Source organism: Macaca mulatta, chromosome 7 (assembly GCF_049350105.2).
Source record: "Macaca mulatta isolate MMU2019108-1 chromosome 7, T2T-MMU8v2.0, whole genome shotgun sequence".
In the NCBI taxonomy this organism is placed as follows: Eukaryota; Metazoa; Chordata; class Mammalia; order Primates; family Cercopithecidae; genus Macaca; species Macaca mulatta.
In genome coordinates, this window is record NC_133412.1 from 81,836,007 (window position 1) to 81,853,842 (window position 17,836).

At 40.0% G+C, this 17,836-nt stretch overlaps 1 pseudogene across 1 annotated transcript in view; it reads right to left on the minus strand.

Annotated features, from left to right (window-relative positions):
- Positions 1-12,581: 12,581 nt before the first annotated feature.
- Positions 12,582-17,836, minus strand: part of LOC100427722 (thyroid hormone receptor-associated protein 3 pseudogene) — a 123,035-nt pseudogene continuing 117,780 nt past the window's right edge. Inside the window, exon 3 of the transcript XR_013395418.1 lies at positions 12,582-16,102. The product of XR_013395418.1 is annotated as a thyroid hormone receptor-associated protein 3 pseudogene (transcript). The remainder of the gene's footprint in view (positions 16,103-17,836) is intronic.

A 17,836-nucleotide genomic window follows, 5' to 3' on the forward strand; every position in this document is an offset into this window, starting at 1 on the left:
AAATTGGCTTATCAATTTCCACAGAAATACCTGCTAGGATTTTAATTAAGATTTCATTGAATTTATGGTGAAACTAGAGATGATTTAATGTATTTACAGTATTTAATCTTCTAACTCATGAACATTGTGTATTTCCTCCATATACTTGGGTCTTTTAGAATCTATATCTGTGATGTTTTACGACTTTATAAGTAAAAGCCTTTATAGGCCTTTCATTAAATTTATTCCCAGTGATTATTTTGTATTCTATTTTCAATGGTGGTTTTTAAAAAATATCATACTCTAATTGTTTCTACCTAGTATACAGAAATACAATTTATTTTGACAAGCTGAGATTGTATGCCACAATCTTGCTGAATTAAATTACTAATTTTAATGGCTTATTTGTTTACTTTTTGGTAAAAATTAAAAATAAACACATTTTTGCATATATTATGTTATCTGCAAATAACAGCTTTATTTCGTCCTTCCCAATTTTTGTGCCATTTATTTGCTTGCCTTATTGCACTATATAACACCTTTAGAAAAATGTTGAGTAAAAATAGTGACAGCAGAAATTCATGTCTTACTCCTAATTTGAAGGGGAGAGTTTTTAATATTTCATCATTAAGTATAAAATTAGTCATAGAGTTTTTATCAATAACCTTTATTAGATAAAGGAAATTCCCTGTTATTTCTATTTTGCTTAGCATTTCTATCACCAATCAATGCAAATTATATTACATATCTTAATGCATTCATTGAGATAATCACGATTCCCCCCATATTCTCATTTATTCAGTAAATTGTGTCATTCGAGATTCTAATTTTTTTTCTTTTTTCTTTTGGCATTTGGAATTATTTTCAATTGTCAAACCAGCCTTGCATTCTTGGAATAATTCCAACTTGGTTATAATGTATTATCCTTTTAATATGTTACTAGATTCTGGTTGCTCACATTTGGTTAAGGACTTTTGTACCTAAGTTCATGAGGAAGATAAAAAATAATTTTGTTGTAATGTCTTTGTCAGTTTTATTATTAAAGCTGTTTAACCTCATGCCAGGTTAGGAACATGTTGGAAAATGTACATGATTCTTCTTTTTTATGCATGATGCAATTTAGGCTCACTTCTCTACAGTCCTTTTTTCTCTGAGGTCTTGGCTTTACAAATCCTGTCTTAACAGCCCTAAATTCCAATTTTATTTTTACCTCAGCTGTAAGCCTTTGGTCTCTGTTCTGTGACATACATCTTCAAGCACCCTGAGGAGAAATGCGGCGGCCACCATAAAGCTCACGTCTATCTGTTCCTCTCCTTTTAGGATCTTGGCCGCTCAAATCTTGGCTGCCTTGCTTGCTCTGTGATACTTTCAACAGCTTTTTAAAATCTCATTTTTTATAGTTGCTCCTGGCAGGCACAAGTTATTTATCATAACCAGACTAGGAAGTCTAATCTTCATCTTTAAAGTTGACATCAGATTGGACCATCTCTCATTGTTCCTTCCTTGGTAATAGAATATTGGGATAGCAGTATCCACAAGAACGACTTCATGGTATAAGACAAAGATATGAAGTAGTGATTGCATGAATAGCATCATAACCAGGCCTGGGCTTGTATTTCAGCTCTGCTACACCTAGCCATGTGAGTTTTGAAAACTTTTCTACACTTCAATACACACATTTTAATATGGAATTACAATAGTATCTACCTCATAGGCTTATTGGGAAGACTAGCTCTAGTGAAACAATATATTTGAAGTAGGTACTCTGTGCCTAAAACAGAGTAATAAAGTGCTGGCTACCACTAAATTAATTTTTTATTATTTGAACTGATTTCTGATGTGTCTCTTAAACACTTTTTATTAATATTTTACACAAATATAGAAAAGTCTAAAGAGTTTGTGCTTTTTCTTGTGTCTGGCAGATAGTACGCACTCAACTATTCAATATTTGTTAAACAGGCTTAGTATTGAAGGGATTTAACTCCACACATGGCTAGCGATGGTTTATTCAATTCCATTGATTCCAAAATCATGGTGATTTCCATCAGCAGTATTAAATCACGAACTTATCAGCTACTCTCCTTTAAACCGGGCACAATCTCAGTCACTGTAATCATTTTGAGACACCATCGACTGTTCTCACCTCCGTCTCAAACAACGTCGGGAAGAAGAAACCTAATGCTTTTTTTTCTTTTCTTTTCTTTTCTTTTCTTTTAAAAGGATCTCGCTCTGTCACCCAGGCTGGAGTGCAGTGGCGCCATCTCGGCTCACTGCAACCTTCGCCTCCTGGGTTTCTGGGTTCAAGCGATTCTCCTGCCTCAACCTCCCAAGTAGCTGGGATTACAGGTGCCTACAACCACACCTGCCTTTTTTTTTTTTTTTAGTAGAAGATGGGGTTTTGCCATGTTGGCAGGCTGGTCTCAAACTCCTGACCTCAGGTGATCCACCTGCCTCGGCCTCCCAAAGTGCTAGGATTACAGGCATGAGCCACCGCACCTGGTCAAAACCTAACACTTTTAGGGAAAATTATGAAGTCCCTCTATCTCTAAGGAACACAGTTCTTCTAAAAAGAGATAATTTTACTGTGATTTTATACTGTATAGTCTTGAAGAATAAATGTGTTTGGACAATAAGTTTTGTATGCATCCTGGCAATGGAACCCATAGCTGAAAAGAACACTCAAATGGGAGAATTAGCCTCCCTTGCCCACCCAGCTGAGCCTATCCTCACCCTTAGTGCCTGTGAAATATTATTGCCCACCTGGCTGGAGCACAGATATGTCTTGGAACCTGGAGGATAAGACGAGAGGAATCTCTGAGGGTAGAAGATGAGATTTTTTTTGTGGAAGGGGTGGGCTTTCCCTAGGCAGGTGATGTTTTGTCACACTTTGAGAGATTGGAAGTGGGATGCGCTGCTGTGCTGAAGACAGAAGGAATACCAGATACCCTGCAGATGGAGAATCCCTGGGCACAGGGCAGCTCAGGAACTTTACAGGTCTTGGAACATATGATTTAGGAGTCCTTATTAGAAAAAAGAATACAATACTAAAGATACAAAAATCAGCCTCAAAGATGATCATTTATCTAGGATGCAGAAACTACAAAAAATCACAAATTTTTAAAAGTTGACCAACACCACAAATATACAGTAAATAACACTTTGAAGACTTCATTATTTGGCATATTTCTCTTTTTGTTCACAGTTTTTAAATTTTGTTTGTTTGTCCAGTTTCTGGCTAAATATCCTGGGATTTTGTAACATTTCCTATAAAGAAATTAGGAAGGTAGTTCAGTTTCTTCATTAGCATGATAGCGTAAACTTTATTTTTTATTATTGAGAATTTAGGAAATTTCATTTTGCTTCAAAAAGTATTGTTGGTAATGTCACATGATTTTTTTGAGACTGTTGCAGACACCAGAAAGCTAGTATCTACTTTCTTTCTTTCTTTCTTTTTTTTTTTTTTTTGGTATGAGCTGTTAGATTTGGAAGAATTTTCCAGGCTAGTATTTGACTTTGTACATTTCATCTCTTGTTCTCCCACTATGGTGCTAGGCTTCACAAGAGACCATTCCTGTGACATCAGGCCATGCTCATTTGTGGGATGATGCTAGGAGACCCAGCATGTGGAGCAGCTATTAGCATGGCTAATCCTCCAATCCGCTCCTATGGGCAGCTTCTAGTGACTATATATGGCAGCAACGGCAATAACACAAAAAATTTACATCGAGACAAACTAAATGTATTCTCAATGCAACTTTCCTCTCACTATTTCACAGATGTCCATGGCCCCTCTATTCCCCCACCCCACCTCTCATGACAATCAGAGGGGATGCTGACAGAGAATAAAATGGAATGGCAATAGAGATGGTCCTTCAACACCTGGAATGAAAATATCCTATTCCTACAAATTGAACAAAAAGCTACAAACACTTGAACACATTTCTAGTTCTCCTCCCAGGGTCACGTAAGGGAGAGGCCCTGAAGCTAAGGCTTTGTTTGCTTCTTGGCAAACACACCTCTACCAGGACATCACCATTTCTGCCTACATCCAGAGTCCAGGTGTATCTTTCCTTGTGTGTGGCGAAGAAGTTCTAAATTCCCTGGGACTTCTTATTTTGCCTTTCTTAGCTTGTCTTTGCCTTCTGGAAACTCCTTCCTCATTCCACAAAGAACCTTACCAGGACCTATGGGTTAGCCTTGTGGAGATGGAGGGGTTAGGGTAGGAAGAGGATGGAGTGTTGTTCCTCCCCATGAGTTCCCAGCCTCCAGTGATAAAGGAGCTTTTCAACCTATCAGGAGAACCAGAGCATGATATTGTCACTAGAACTGACTTTAGTGGAGTCGCCCTAGATCCTTCAGGAGGGTCCCAGAGAGGGCATTAGTGGGGCTAACCTCTACAAAGCTGGGATCTCAGCATGTGGTGGATTTGAAAGATAACAAATGTATCTTCAATTGATGTCCCTTTCCATTGCACCCCCATACAGTAACCCTGAATCTGCCATGTGGCTCTCATGGTGTAGCCAAGAGAAGGAACTCAGAGTCTGATGCCAGTTGGCAAGGCAAGCAAACTGAAGTTATAGTCTCTGTCTGTACAAATTCTGTAACTTTTTTTGTTTGGGTCATTGTTATGGATAAAACACAAGTTGAATACTGCTGCCTCAAAATGGCCCCTGGCCAGTGACCCTTTGGCCAGTCTAATCTTGAATACAATTGCTTTCATTGCTAAACAGCGCAGAGGGTTGAGAAGATCAGCTGCTGACTCTATCGCACACTCCCCAGAATTTGGAGATTGGCTGCAGTTCCTGTGAAACTGATTGAGGTCAAGTGAACATGGAAACCGAGGAATTAAGATAACCCAGGCACAAAGGTCTCGAAGAACAATGCACCCCTGTTCTTGATGTTTTTCTGAGGAATTTCCCAGTGCTGCACTGGACTGGGACCAGGTCCTTTCCTTGGTTACAAAGGCCCATTATCACAGGCAAAAGGCAGCATCCATGTGCCTTCCTGGAATTCTATGAAACTAAATACCATGCTGGTGTGGTGTGTGTGTGTGTGTGTGTGTGTGTGTGTGTGTGTGTGTGTGTCTGTGTGTGTGTGTGTGTGCTTGCCCACATAGGTCAAACATTTGAAAAATGTCTTATGGCCTTATTCAAGGTCACAGTTACTTAGATGTGCCTGCCTGATTCCAAAATGCATAGCTATTCTGTGCCACAGCTGGCTGTCCCATTATAAGAGATTGCTTAGACTGACAGAAAATAATGGTCTTCCAGAACCACTGAGTCATGCAGACTATGTGATGAGTTGAAACAAAATACACTATCATAAGAATGGCTAACTGTTATTAAAGCCTATTGACACAGTGAATGATAGAATATTCACACTAGAAGAGCTCTTACCATGAATCACAGATTCAGCTTCTAGCTACTGAGGATCTACTAGGTGCCATGCATTTTTCCACACACTGAGGATACAGAAATGAATGAGATAGATTATTTCCCCTCAGAAGTTTACATCCTAGGTGGGAAGACAGACAATTAGCAAGCAAATGAACAAGACAATTCTGATAATTATAAGTGCCACAATGGAAATAATGTAGATGTATGGTAAAGGGTCACTGTAAGGGGTGGGAGGGCTTCTTCAGATAGGGCAGTCAGGGGAGGGCTCTGTGCTGACTATCGCTCCTACAGATCCACGGTCCACCTTCCCCGGCTAGCTCTGTGTCCCAGGAGGTGGATCTTCATTCAGTTCTTATGATGCATAAAATCCAATGATATCCAGTGTCAGAGAAAGACAGAGATGCATTATGAAAGCCCTGGTGGACACCAACAGTAGAATCCCTGTGGAGACCCTTAGGGTTTGGAGTGAGACCCCGTGTCTGATACTATATTCCGTTGGGGAACCAGCCACTCAACTGGAAGCAGGGTGTGAAGATGCTCATATCTCATATAAGTGCCCCCAAAAAAGTATCTGTAGTGGAGGAGGATACAATCAAGTGGACAAGATGATACCATAAATGTCAGCCAGTCTCTTTTCCCGTCTATGCTAGTGTTTGCTCAGAGGGCCCATGAACAAAGTGGCTCTCATGGCAGAGATGGAGAAAACACATGGGCTCAAAAATATGGACTTCTCCTTACCGAGCCTCATCTGACTAGTGCCCCAGCTGAGAGCCTAAATTCTCAGTAGCATTGAGTCCCTGACATGGTATCTGTTCTTCAGGGCACCTGCCAGTCAAATGACAGTAGATCAATTACACTGGGGTTCCTTACATCATGGGGAGATCAACAATTTTTCACAGCAACAGATACATATTCCAGATACAGATTTACCTTCCCTTCCTGAAGCAATTCTTCCAGCATTGCCATTCACAGATTCACAGAATTTATTTACCCTCATCTTGGTATCCCTCACATAGCCTCTGCCAGCAAAGGAAGTGGGGCAATAAGAACTTATACCCAAGAGACTCTGTTTGATCCTTTTCATGGATTAATCCACATCTCCACCTCATGATACAGGAACTATTGTGCACCTTTTGTAGCTGTGGAAACTGAGACTTGGAGAGGTTAAAAAAATCTTGTCCCAAATGATCAGCCAGCTTGTAACTAACTAGGACTAAAATCTAGATTTTTCTGGCCAAAAAGTATGTGTTAAAGAAACACTGCATTTATCGGAGAAATGGCTGATTCCAGGGTTGGGAAAGGGAAAACAAGATGAGCCAGAAACATCTTAAAATCCCAGAAAGTAAGGAAGGTAGTACCCGCTTCCCCTCCAATAAAAGGAGGAGGGAAGGAAGGAAAGAGAAAAGGAAGGAAGGGAGGGAGGGAGGGAAGGAAGGAAGGAAGGAAGGAAGGAAGGAAGGAGAAAATGAAGGAGAGAAGAAGAGGAAGAAAGAGGGAGGGAGAGAAGGCGATAAGTGGGACTTGTCCCAGTGACACAGGAGCCAACCCTTTGTTCAGCCCTGGAACAAAGCTGGAAGAATTTGAGCGACAAAATAAAAAACATCATATTCGATTGTAACTCAAATAATAAAACAAATATCCATGACCTGTACTGATATAAACAATTGATCAAATAAACAAACATGTGGAGGAGAATAGATAGATAAATCTTTCTTACAGAATTCCAAATAATGTTTGTAGATTCTCCCTTTCCCAAGAGGTTGATATTATGCATTCCCTTGTATGGAACAAAGAAAAGGACACTTCACATCTGTGGTTTCTTCCCCCAAAGCCCTTAACCCCGGTCTAATCAGGAAAAAACATCCAACAAACCCAAATGGAGGGACCTTGTGCAAAATCTCTGACCAGCCCTCTTCATAACTGTCAAGGCCATGGGAACCAAGGAAAGACTGAGAAACTGTCACAGAATTCAGGAGACTTCGGAGACACAACAAATGCAATCTTGGACTGGATCCTGGAACAAGAAAATCCTGACATGTGTAGAAAAACTAGCAAAATAATATCGGTAGTTTAGTTAATAGTACTGAAACAATGTGAATTTCTTTGTTTTAAAAAACATACCATGATTATATGTGATGTTAACACTTGAAAAAGCTGGGTGAAAGGTGCATGGGAATTCTCTGTACTGACTGTGCAACTTTTCTGTAAATCTAAAAGTATTACAAAGTAAAAAGTTTAAAAGTTTAAAAAAACACAGAAAACAAAACACTGTATTAGATCACCTTTGAGTCATGGTATTTGACAGAACTTGCCTGGGTATTTTCCATTTGGGAACATTCACTTGTAGGCCATGGAAAATTTGCCTCTCTGCCCAATTAATAGAGAAAATAAGGAAAGAAAAAAAGGAGGCATGTAAGGAGTTGATTAATCCTCCAGTTTTAAAGATTACTCCAAAGAGACTGTACTTTTAACAAACAATTTAATAAACTCAGTGACTCTACCATCAACTATCAGTTCATGTTGAATTTTTCTCTATGTATCCATAAAAACTACAGGTCTTACATCTTATGATGAAATATCCCACTTCACCAAAAAATAGAGCACCCAGCTTGATGAATAGTCACTGGTATAAATCATTTGAGACAATCAGAAGCTTCATTATGCATTTTCCTGAAAAATTGGCCTCTTTGGTGAATATTTTTAATGTATTTCTCAAATCTGTCTTCACTGCAACACATCAGGCTGGAGAATCAATATAGACAGTAACTGGAGGCAACAAAAAAGGAGATGAAGTAGTAGCTACTGAGAAGTAAAACTGAGGCAGCTGGTCACAAGTCGCACGAGGACTCAGTCTCTTCATTGTAGTTGGCATTTAATAATTGCACATTTATTGAACACCTGCTTCTGAAATGCATAGAAATAACCACCTCCATGTGTCAGGACTAAATGGTCATTATTTTATTAACAACCTTACATAATAGTCATTATTATCCCCACTGTTAGCAGTAAAGTGATTGAGGCTCAGAAGCATTAAGTCACATTGTCAGCTGGGCATCAAATTAGATTTCCTTGGCTTCAGACCTCCAGCTTACTCACAGGGAGCAGAGCTTTGCTTACATGGGCAACACAGCACGGAGCCTACACCCCCAGCAAAGCAAATGAGAGCTCGGAGGCAATGACTTAAACAAATCATTTTTTAAAAAACATGGGAGAATCTGTTTAGCAACATTTGGCTGTTAGTTAACTCAAATTGTCCCTGTTTTTTTTTTTTTTCCTGCAAAGGTATGCTCTGAACTCCACGTAAACTTGGAAGGAAGAGAGGGTTCTCAACAGAGGAGCCACCTGTTCAAGGTATAAGCCAGGAAAACATCTTTTTAGATTTTTTTCCCCTCAAGTCATAAGAAACGTTTTTACTTTTCAAAGGCAGTAACAAAAATGGATCTATGTAATAAGAGAAAACAGTCTCTTGAGCAAAAGCACAAACAGCAGTTTCAGTGCAAAGCTACAGCAGCTTTCCCTCAAGGAACAAAGGTGCAGGGCTGGGCTGAGTAAGCAGCAGCCTACACAGCAGACAGGATCAGAGTCACAATCCAATGGAGCACACTCCAGAAACAAAAGCAGAACTCCAACAGGCAGAGGGGGAAGACACTGGATGATATGGTTTAGCTGTGTCCCCAAATCTCATCCTGAATTGTAGCTCCCATAATTCCCACGTGTTGTGGGAGGGACCTGATGGGAGACAATTGAATCATAGGGGCGGTTTCCCCCATACTATTCTCGTGGTAGTGAGTAAGTCTCACGAGATCTGATGATTTTATAAGGTGGTTTCCCCTTTCATTGGGCTCTCATTCTCTCTTGCCTGCCACCATGTAAGACGTGCTTTTCATCTTCTGCTACAATTGTGAAGCCTCCCCAGCCACATGGAACCAAGTCCATTAAACCTCTTTTCCTTTATAAATTGCCCAGTCTTGGGTATGTCTTTATCAACAGTGAGTGAAAACAGACTAATACAGTGAATGACCAAACTTCAGCTCTATTATAGAAATATGTATATGTATGTATATAGTTTGTATATTTTATACCTATATGTAACTAAATTTATAAATACTAAATATAAAACTATATTTATATAAATATATAAATTATATCTAAAATATACAAATTCAAAATATAAAATAAGGTATATTGTGCTAAATAACAATTTTAATTTAAAAATGAATCAACAGGCTCATATTTTATTTGTTTAACTGGGAGTTCAGAGATCGTTAATAAGATGAGGGGGCATCCCCAAACTAGATAAGAAAATCCCTCAGAGCAATGGTGAATAATTGGGGTGGAGGGGTTCTGACTCCTTTGAGAATCTGATGAAAGCCATGAAACACTTTCCATGAAAATGAACATATGCCCATTGTTGCGAGTTTTCTTTCTGGGTGGTCCATGAACCCCTGGTGTTGATCCCTATGGAGAGTCCAAGGGCGGCCTAAGCCTTCTCTCATGATCATTTCCCAAGCAGCAAAAGAGATGGACAAACCATCAAGACTTCTAAAAACCAGTTTATAAATGTTTTGTTGAAGGAGTTCTGAGTTTATCTATTTGTATACATGGGGTTTGATTTCTATGCCTTCCAATTTCCAGATAATGTTCCAGATACACATGTCCCCAAATAATTGAAGTCAGACAGATAATAAAAGAACAGAACAGGGATCAAGTACTCTTACCCTTTGGTGCATTAGCAAGAGACTCCCAAAGCTTAGAAACTGATGGATATCAAAGACTGAAGAATCTGATCCACAGAGGCATGGCCAGGAGAGCCAGAATGTTGCTCTGTCCCTCTCTGGTGCACATCTGTGGCAGAATTGAAACAGGTGAATGATGGTGTTGGAGCTGTGAGGTCATGGAAGCCATGTGCCAAGCCCAGAGGCTGATCCCAAATAACAGAATGGAGCTGTGTCATGTGCACATTTCACTCTCATTCATTCAATGGCATAGCCTAGGGAAATAAACGAAAATGCCCACGTAAGAGCAAGATAAAAGGTAAATAATTGAACCAGTGTAGACCATTAGGCCATGCCACTCAACAAGCACAGGCCAAATGGCAGTGGACACAACGCTTCTGGCAAAACATAAAGGACAAGCAAGAACATGTGAAGGATGTTAAGGAAGCCACTGACAAGGAAGCAAGCCTGTCGTTCAGTGAGACCAGCAAGTGAGTGTTCAAGGAAGCAAAGTGGAATTGAGGACCTGGTCCACAAAGAAACATTAACCAGCGGTGAACTAGACAAATGTATGAAATCACATGCAAAAGATGGAAATGCCTAGATATTTTCTTTGGTAGTTGGTGGGAGAGGTATATTGGGCGAGTACTCTCCCTCATAGAAACGGGCGGCACAATATTCATTCTTGGCAGAAAACTAAAAACATTTTTAACAAAGAAATATGACTGCAGCGTCAGAGTCACTAGCCACTATATTCGTGGATCAGTCTGGTACATACATAGTCAGATTATATATTTGTTGAACGCTCCTAGGTTGTTGTCACTGAGAGATATTAAAGTACTGACTAAAGTGGATCTTATGGTACACTTGACCTTGAGCAAGAGAAATCAAAGAGGGAAGGCATCATCCACATCAAATACTACCTGAGCTCCACAGGTGTCTCGTGCGTGTATGAATTGCACATGGGAGAGATTGTTCCAGACCACACACTGCCTGTCACCATAACTGATTGAACTATTGCAGTGAAAGACTGTGGTCCTAACCCATAAGGAAAAAGTTTATGCCTCAGATAACACTTCGTCTCTCAACACGTCCTTGAAATTACTTACCAAAAAGTCTTCCAAGGGGCTTTGCACTTGTTATCAACAATAAAACCTCAAAGGAAGTCAAATTATCCCAGAAGAGTCAAAGGACATGAGACAGTCATTTCATTGACTTCAAAAACAAGTGAATATTATTGTATTAAATATCAAATGCAAATCACAGGCAGGAGATGATAATGGGGGAAAAATAATTCCTCCTCTTATTGTGACCTACCTTAGAACTGCATTTGTAGATATAATGGTCTATAAAATCCTGTTATTACACCTGCAAAATTGCTAGAAAAAGCTTTCACTCTTATTCATACAGTACTTTACAGTTCCCAATATACCTTAGCACGTACTGTCTGTTGCCATAGAGTGAACTCAGATGCAGAATATAACAGTGAGGAAACTGAGGTTCAGAAGGTTAAGTGAACTGTCCAGGTTCAGGCTTGAAATGGGGAGAGCTATTTGACCATAATGGTAAGAAATCAAATTTAGCCACTAATAAGACCCTGTTCTGAGCTATAAAAGAGAAGGAACAACTGTTTGGCTTCTATTCTCTTGGGGTAACAGCTTGCAAGTTTCCGAAAGAACAACTTGCTAGTAGGGCATTGGCTCCTCGAATTCCATTATTAATCCAGGATGAATGGATGAATGGATGCCCGGTTTTCTAGGCTTCTCTGGAAAGGATACTGGCTCTCTGCTCTTTCCTACATCCCCATCCCCTATTCAGAACTGCTGTTTTGTTGTTTTTCATTGTCTTTCCTTTATTTATTCATTATAAAGCCCCTCCAATTCTAACATCTCAAGCTATTTGAAATACAGGCTGGGCACGGTGGCTCACGCCTATAATCCCAGCACTTTGGGAAGCTGAGGCAAGCGGATCACAAGGTCAGGAGATTGAGACCAGCCTGGCTAACATGGTGAAACCCCATCTCTACTAAAAATACAAAAAATTAGCCGGGCGTGGTGGCAGGCGCCTGTAGTCCCAGCTACTCAGGAGGCTGAGGTGGGAGAATGGCTTGAACATGGGAGGCAGAGCTTTCAGTGAGCTGAGATCATGTCACTGCCCTCCAGCCTGGGGGACAGAGCAAGACTCCGTCTCAAGAAAGAAAAGAAAAAAAAGAAAGAAAGAGAGAAAGAGAGAGAGAAAGAGAGAGAGAGAAAGAAGGAAAGAAAGAAGAAAGAAGAAAGAAAGAAAGAAAGAAAGAAAGAAAGAAAGAAAGAAAGAAAGAAAGAAAGAAAGAAAGAAAGAAAGAAAGAAAGAAAGAAAGAAAGAAAAAAAAGAAAAGAAAAGAAATACAAATGCAGGAGATGCAGGAGGCATTTGTCACATCCGTGAACATGCTGTGTGACTATATCTACCTCTGGAAGACACTGCAAATGCATGTTAGTCTGCAGCGCCTTTGCTCCTGGAATTTTCTCATTATAGAAAACCAAAAATGGCAGAAGATGGCTTATTTTGCCTGCAGTTTAGGCAACATTTTATCTACCCTAGTATAACAATAATAATGTCTCTGGAACTCAATATTATATTCAAACCCCCAGCTCCCTCATGTAGTTGGTGGGTTCTGAAAACTAGAATAGAGGAATAACTTCAAGTTTAAAGAAGAAAATAAGCACAGATCTCATAAAACAATTCTAACTTCATGAAAGTTAAAACTCTAGTCCAGATGTTTCATGCCCAATAGGCCCTCCTCTGCCTTCCAAATTGAAACTAAATCCACTCTAATCTTCAGTACTCAGACAGAGGACAACTTTCTACCTATGAATCCCACGATCAGAGTAAAATGTTTTAAAAAATTTCTCATCCACATGATGGAATATTATGCACACATGCAAGTGGTGTTTTCAAATCATTCATAATGTCATGGAAAGGAAATAAATAAGATATTAAACCATGTATGTTCCCTAATCTCATTGACATGAAATATGTAATATGTAATATAGTTTATAGTTTAAATGGCTGGAAAGAAATACACAAAATATTCATAACAATGATCTCTGCTCTACAATGATGATTGACTTTTGTGTTCTTTATCTTTTCCTTTTTTATGTCTGTCACTTCATTTATTTTATTTAATTAATTTACTTATTTACAGGAGGAGTTGAACGACATTTTAAGAAGACTTTTCCTCTTTTTTTCCCTAAACATGAATCATTCGAGTAAAACCAACTTAACTACAGAAATGTAATAAAGTAAGGAGAGTGGGTGCAGCCCACATGTGTTTAAAGGGCTGTGTGCTCAGGACTGCCTGCCTAGAAGGCAAGCACAAAGACCCTTTAAAGAAGATATTTTTCTCCCCAAACATCTACAAATGTTTCAACTTAGAGCTTAAAATTTTTTTTTGAAAAAAAAAAAAAGGTGCAAAGGTGGCCGGGTTCGGCAGCTCATGCCTATAATCCCAGCACTTTGGGACCTGCCAACTTGGGCAGATCACCTGAGGTCAGGAGTTCGAAACCAGCCTGGCCAACATGGCAAAATCCTGTCTCTACTAAAAATACAAAAATCATCCAGGCATGCTGGTGGGTGCCTGTAATCCCAGCTACTTGGGAGGCTGAGGCTGGAGAATCGCTTGAACCCAGGAGGCGGAGGTTGCAGTGAGCTGAGATCATGTCATTGTACTCCTGCCTGGGCAACAAGAGCAGAACTCTGTCAAAAAAAAAAAAAAAAAAAAAAATCAAAATCCACACAAACCACTCACTCCTAATCACCTTCCTTAACTGATTATGTTTGTCACAAATTTTACCAAAAGATTAATGAAAATATTGAAAAAAATTATTTTCTCACATTACATTTGTAAAGATAATAGAATTTAGGAGTTTCTCAGAAAATAGACCAGAAACTGTCATCAAGTTTCCAGACTAGAAAGTCTGGGACAACAGAGCTGCAGGTGGGGAATGGGAAGCCCAGGAGAAATCAGAAAATATTGGACTGGGGTGTGGTCGGGAGCTGCTCCATAGGAGACATGGCTGTGCGAGAAAGGGGAACATGATGTAATCAGAAAAACCTTAACTCCCCGCTGACATACAGCACTGGCTGTCACAACGATTCCAGCAGTTTGGTTCCAAACTGAGGTAAACGCTTCAATGCTTATTCACATGCTTTCATTCACATTGTTTTTTCAGACTCAAGTTGCCCAAATTTAATACTTCTGCTAATGTGACTACACATGCCTAAAAAGTGGGGTGAGGTGGGGGGGTGCTTTTAAAATCAGGATGGGAAAAGAGATTAAAAATCATCAAATTAATCCTTTTAGCTCAAAATGAAATGAAGCACAAAATTATTGGTTTCCAATAGGAAATAACCCAAAATCTAAGCATCACTTTCCCTTCCTGCCCTAGCCTCTACCCTACACATAGAGAAGAAATGAGAAACTCAACTTAAGCCCAGTGTGTTTTGTTCTGTTGAAGAGCAGAGCTTCACCCCAGGCCCTGTGGCCAGCCTCTCCTGTCCAGTGGGATGCAGCGCATGAGATACTTTGGGCTGTAGTAGGATTCCGCAAGGCTGGTGGGGTTGAGGGTAAGATCTTCAGAATCTTCTTGAGGCTCCTCTGTTAGCTCCTCACCCACCATCTTCCTAGTGCTTCTCTCCCCTAGGCAAGAACTCCTGTCAAAACAGCCCCCACTGAGTTGTGGGCTATAAATTATCCTAGGTTCTCTGTCCCACTCTCATTATCTTCAATCTCCCCTTCCTCCCCACTGAACTTGTCATGGGCCCATCTGGGGCTGGTGCTGGACTTCTGAAACATGAACCTCCCCAGCCTTGGCCCTGGCTCACCCACTTCTCTCTGCCTTCAACTTCATGGTCATTGTGTGAGTAACACTTCTTGCTTTTGGGTGTATACTCTGGGTTCCACTGCTAGTCCTGGTTTCTCTTTTGAAAGTCATTGTTGCTACTGTGATTCCAGAGTAGTTGACTCTTCCCAAGCCACTCCCCCTGGCAGGAAATGGGAAGGTTCCTCGAGCTCTTCTGCTCCTCTTTCTCTTGGACCCACAAAGTTTTGGTCCTCAGTCTCAATTTGTCAAAGCCCACGTGCTCTTCTTTCCCTCCTCTGTTTCTTCAGTGCACACTTCTGCTTTGCAGGAGTGAGATGCCTGGGAGGAAGGGGATGATGACCTGGGCCAGTCTGTGTTCTGGCAGCTTTTCTGGTTTTGATCCCTTGAGTTTTCTCTGTTTTCTCAGCTGATCCTTCCCTTGAGTGGCTTGAGTCTCGGGAATCCACTGATTCTCTTGATTTACGTCTTTTAAGATCTTTCTCCTTATGTTTTTTACCATGTTCAATATCAAGGTAAGGATCAATGAGATCTTCTTTATATTTTTCTTTGGCCTTATAGCCAAGTTGCTGGGGAATTCCCATTTAATCATGAGCCAGACCATGTTTTTGAATGTGTTAAGGGAAATGTCTAACCCCCTGTGTATCTCTGGGCTTTTCTTGTTTTTAGCTGCATCCTGCTCAGTTTAGGTATTTACTAAAGCATTCATACAATGTCATCCTGAGGAGTGAAAGTGATGCTCCACATCATGGTGAACAAGGGTCACTATCTGCTGGGCAAACAATTCTGAGGGGCTATACTGAGACTGAGCTGACTGTATGTGCTGGAAAATGGGACAAAATTTCTGTTCCTTTTTTTTGTTGCTGTGAACTAAATCCTGACAAAGCTTGTGTTCCTGAGCCAGTAACCCACTCGGTCATGCAAGATCCTCATCAAAAGATTCCATCCGGACATTGACCTGTGTCTCTTGAATAATCATAAAGACTTTCCTGCAGACAAGTCTTGTTTGGCTCCCATGTGTTCTTTCTTGTTCTTCTTGTTCTTGTTGTTGTTGTTGTTGTTGTTGTTGTTGTTGTTGTTCTTCTTCTTCTTCTTCTTCTTCTTCTTCTTCTTCTTCTTCTTCTTCTTCCTCTTCCATTCCCTTAGGTCTCTGCAATAATCACATATTGCTTGTTTTAGAAAAATATTTTTTCTTCAAGCAACCTTTCCTGTATTATAGCAATAATATGTCAATTTGCATTCCTACAACTATCTACTTCAGTGTTCAGCTTACTCTATGCTCAGAATTTACTCTATACATTTTCCTCTAGCCCTCTTCCTTTCCCATTCTATACTCTTCCTAGTCAAGCTCTTCCACTCCCATTGCTTCAGTTACAATCTATATATTTATAACTCCCAAACATATATTGCATATCCCAGACTTCTCCTATGAATGCTAAACCTACGTATCCAGTTGCCTATTTAGTATATATCCACCATGATCACTCACTGGCAATTCAAACTCAGTATATTTAAATCAGAACTCAAAGACCCTTCTCCATACCCAGTCCTCTTTCTGTTTCCTACGTCAGTGAGTGACACTCCTATCTATGCCATTGCATAAGCTAGAAAACTGGTTTAACACCTCCCTATCCGACATACCACATATATCCAATACATTATCAAGTCCTATTGCTTCTCCTTACAAAATATCTCTCAGATCTTTCCACAGTGCTCCATAATCATAGACACTCCACTGGGTGAAGTCTTTGTCTCTCACCTGGATCACTTGTTTTTGGCTTGAATTGTTTTTGGTTGGTTGGTTTGTTTGTTTTTGTATCCACAGATGACTGCCTTCCTCCTATCATCTTCTCTCCAGCCAAATTTATCATTTTGAAAACATTAATTTGACCATAAATTTTTCAAACCTTAAATCTTTCAATAGTTTCTCTTTTGATTTTTAAAATAAAATGTAAAAATCACCAAAATTACAGGACCCCCAGCAATATAACCTCTTTCTTTCTCATCATCCTTATCCTCCCCTTCCCCTTGAGTTTTGCAGCTTTATGCTGTAGGGGAGGAAACCCCTCAGATCCAGAATTTGAAAACAAGGCTTTGCTTTTCATAAGAAACGTAGGAGGAAAGAAGACTTCTCACCAGCCATGGGTCGAGGACCACTTCAAGCCCAATTCTTAACACATCAACATGACAGGCTTTATTTTAGATCTGAGCACAACAAATGCTGTTTCCAAGAATTGCCCTGTATCTAGCAAAGGGAGAGAAGGCCTCAGGATGCTCAGGTAGAGAAGAAGGGGCACTGTGCTGCTCACCAGAGAAGAAAAGGTAAGCCTTGTAATAAGCTATCAAACTTCAAAAGGCCAGTTGTGTAGAGGCACTGACAACATTTGTTTGAAGGAATTATTTATCCTATAAAGTGTTTAGAATCTATAAGAGTGTAATATTTGTCCAGGAAAGTAAAATAGTGAAACTGTACAAGGGAGACACAGTATTTGCCCAGGGCAACAAAACATTAAGGATCTCTTGGCTGATATTTTGATATGCTGAGCCAGGAACATCTGTTGATCACAGGGAGGCTGACTTCCTCATCTACAACCACAATAACTTTCATTAAGTACCACAAGGGAGAAAGCGTCTTTATGGTTAGGTCCATTTTATGCACTGTCTGTGTTCTATTTGGAACACTTTTCTCTTTCTTCTCTTGTTCCTTCTCCATGCTAACTCCTACCCTTCATGGAGATCTCAGCGAAACATAACAGCTTCTTGGATAGCTTCCCTGATTAACTGACCATCAGCTGTTAACTGATTAACCACTTCCTTGATTAGCTGCTTTAGAACTCTCTGTCTTTGACCCACTTACCAGCAATGTGATTCAATTATTAAATGA